The sequence below is a fragment of the Oncorhynchus mykiss genome, chromosome 27, assembly GCF_013265735.2.
Source record: "Oncorhynchus mykiss isolate Arlee chromosome 27, USDA_OmykA_1.1, whole genome shotgun sequence".
NCBI lineage: Eukaryota > Metazoa > Chordata > Actinopteri > Salmoniformes > Salmonidae > Oncorhynchus > Oncorhynchus mykiss.
In genome coordinates, this window is record NC_048591.1 from 37230661 (window position 1) to 37233160 (window position 2500).

The 2500-nt window shown below is 41.3% G+C and overlaps 1 protein-coding gene across 1 annotated transcript in view; it reads left to right on the forward strand.

The window, feature by feature from the left end:
* The window catches only part of LOC110536894 (cGMP-dependent 3',5'-cyclic phosphodiesterase-like), a 243922-nt gene that overhangs the window by 199500 nt on the left and 41922 nt on the right, over positions 1-2500 (forward strand). The gene's annotated exons all lie outside the window — the stretch shown is intronic.

The window sequence follows — 2500 nt, forward strand, 5'->3', positions numbered from 1 at the left end:
CTCATGCATAATAAAACTGACTAGCTGTTGCCAAAGATTACTGCTGTATATACTGTATATATATATATATATATATATATATATATATATATATATATATATATTGGTGGAAATTATGGTGGGAAATAAGTATTTGGTCACATACAAACAAGCAAGATTTCTGGCTCTCACAGACCTGTAACTTCTTCTTTAAGAGGCTCCTCTGTCCTCCACTCGTTACCTGTATTAATGGCACCTGTTTGAACTTGTTATCAGTATAAAAGACACCTGTCCACAACCTCAAACAGTCACACTCCAAACTCCACTATGGCCAAGACCAAAGAGCTGTCAAAGGACACCAGAAACAAAATTGAAGACCTGCACCAGGCTGGGAAGACTTAGCTTGGTTTGAAGAAATCAACTGTGGGAGCAATTATCAGGAAATGGAAGACATACAAGACCACTGATAATCTCCCTCGATCTGGGGCTCCACGCAAGATCTCACCCTGTGGGGTCAAAATGATCACAAGAACGATGAGCAAAAATCCCAGAACCACACGGGGGGACCTAGTGAATGACCTGCAGTGAGCTGGGACCAAAGTAATAAAGCCTACCATCAGTAACACACTACGCCGCCAGGGACGCTAATCCTGCAGTGACAGACGTGTCCCCCTGCTTAAGCCAGTACATGTCCAGGCCAGTCTGAAGATTGCTAGAGAGCATTTGGATGATCCAGAAGAAGATTGGGAGAATGTCAAATGGTCAAATGAAACCAAAATATAACTTTTTGGTAAAAACTCAACTCGTCGTGTTGCCCAGCGACAGCCCCGAAACCTGAAGGATCTGGAGAAGGTCTGTATGGAGGACAAAATCCCTGCTGCAGTTTGTGCAAACCTGGTCAAGAACTAAAGGAAACGTATGATCTCTGTAATTGCAAACAAAGGTTTCTGTACCAAATATTAAGTTCTGCTTTTCTGATGTATCAAATACTTATGTCATGCAATAAAAGGCAAATTAATTACTTAAAAATCATACAATGTGATTTTCTCACAGTTGAAGTGTACCTATGATAAAAAAGTTACAGACCTCTACATGCTTTGTAAGTAGGAAAACCTGCATAATCGGCAGTGTATCAAATACTTGTTCTCCCCACTGTATATACATACAGTTAAAGTCGGAAGTTTACATACACTTAGGTAGGAGTCATTAAAACTAGTTTTTCAACCACTCTACAAATTTCTTGTTAACAAACTATAGTTTTGGTAAGTTGGTTAGGAAATCTACTTTGTGCATAACACAAGTAATTTTTACAACAATTGTTTACAGACAGATTATTTCACTTATAATTTCACTGTATCACAATTCCAGTGGGTCAGAAGTTTACATACACTGACTTGACTGTGCCTTTAAACAGCTTGGAAAATTGCAGAAAATGATGTCATGGCTTTAGAAGCTTCTGATAGGCTAGTTTACATAATTTGAATTAATTGGAGGTATACCTGTGAATGTATTTCAAGGCCTACCTTCAAACTCAGTGCCTCTTTGCTTGACATCATAGGAAAATCAAAAGAAATCAGCCAAAAAATGTGTAGTCTGGTTCATCCTTGGGAGCAATTTCCAAATGCCTGAAGGTACCACGTGCATCTGTACAAACAATAGTACGCAAGTATAAAAACCATGGGACCACGCAGCCGTCACACCGCTCAGGAAGGAGACACGTTCTGTCTCCTAGAGATGAACGTACTTTGGTGTGAAAAGTGCAAATCAATCCCAAAACAACAGCAAATGACCTTGTGAAGATGCTGGAAGAAACAGGTACAAAAGTATCTACATCCACAGTAAAACGAGTCCTATATCGACATAACCTGAAAGGCCACTCAGAAAGGAAGAAGCCACTGCTCCAAAACCGCCATAAAAAAGCCAGACTACGGTTTGCAACTGCACATGGGGACAAAGATCATACTTTTTGGAGAAATGTCCTCTGGTCTGATGAGGACCAGAGGACATTTGGCCATAATGACCATCGTTATGTTTGGAGGAAAAAGAGGGAGGCTTGCAAGCTGAAAACACCATCCCAACCGTGAAGCACAGGGGTGGCAGCATCATGTTGTGGGGGTGACAGCATCATGTTGTGGGGGTGCTTTGCTGCAGGAGGGACTGGTGCACTTCACAAAATAGATGGCGTCATGAGGAAGGAAATTATACATTGAAGCAACATCTCAAGACATCAGTCAGGAAGTTAAAGCTTTGTCGCAAATGGGTCTTCTAAATGGACATTGACCCCAAGAATACTTCCAAAGTTGTGACAAAATGGCTTAAGGACAACAAAGTCAAGGTATTGGAGTGGCCATCACAAAGCCCTGACCTCAATCCCATAGAAAATGTGTGGGCAGAACTGAAAAAGCATGTGCGAGAAAGGAGGCCTACAAACCTGACTCGGTTACTCCAGCTCTGTCAGGAAGAATGGGCCAAAATTCACCCAACTTATTGTGTGAAGCTTGTGGAAGGCTACCCGAAATGT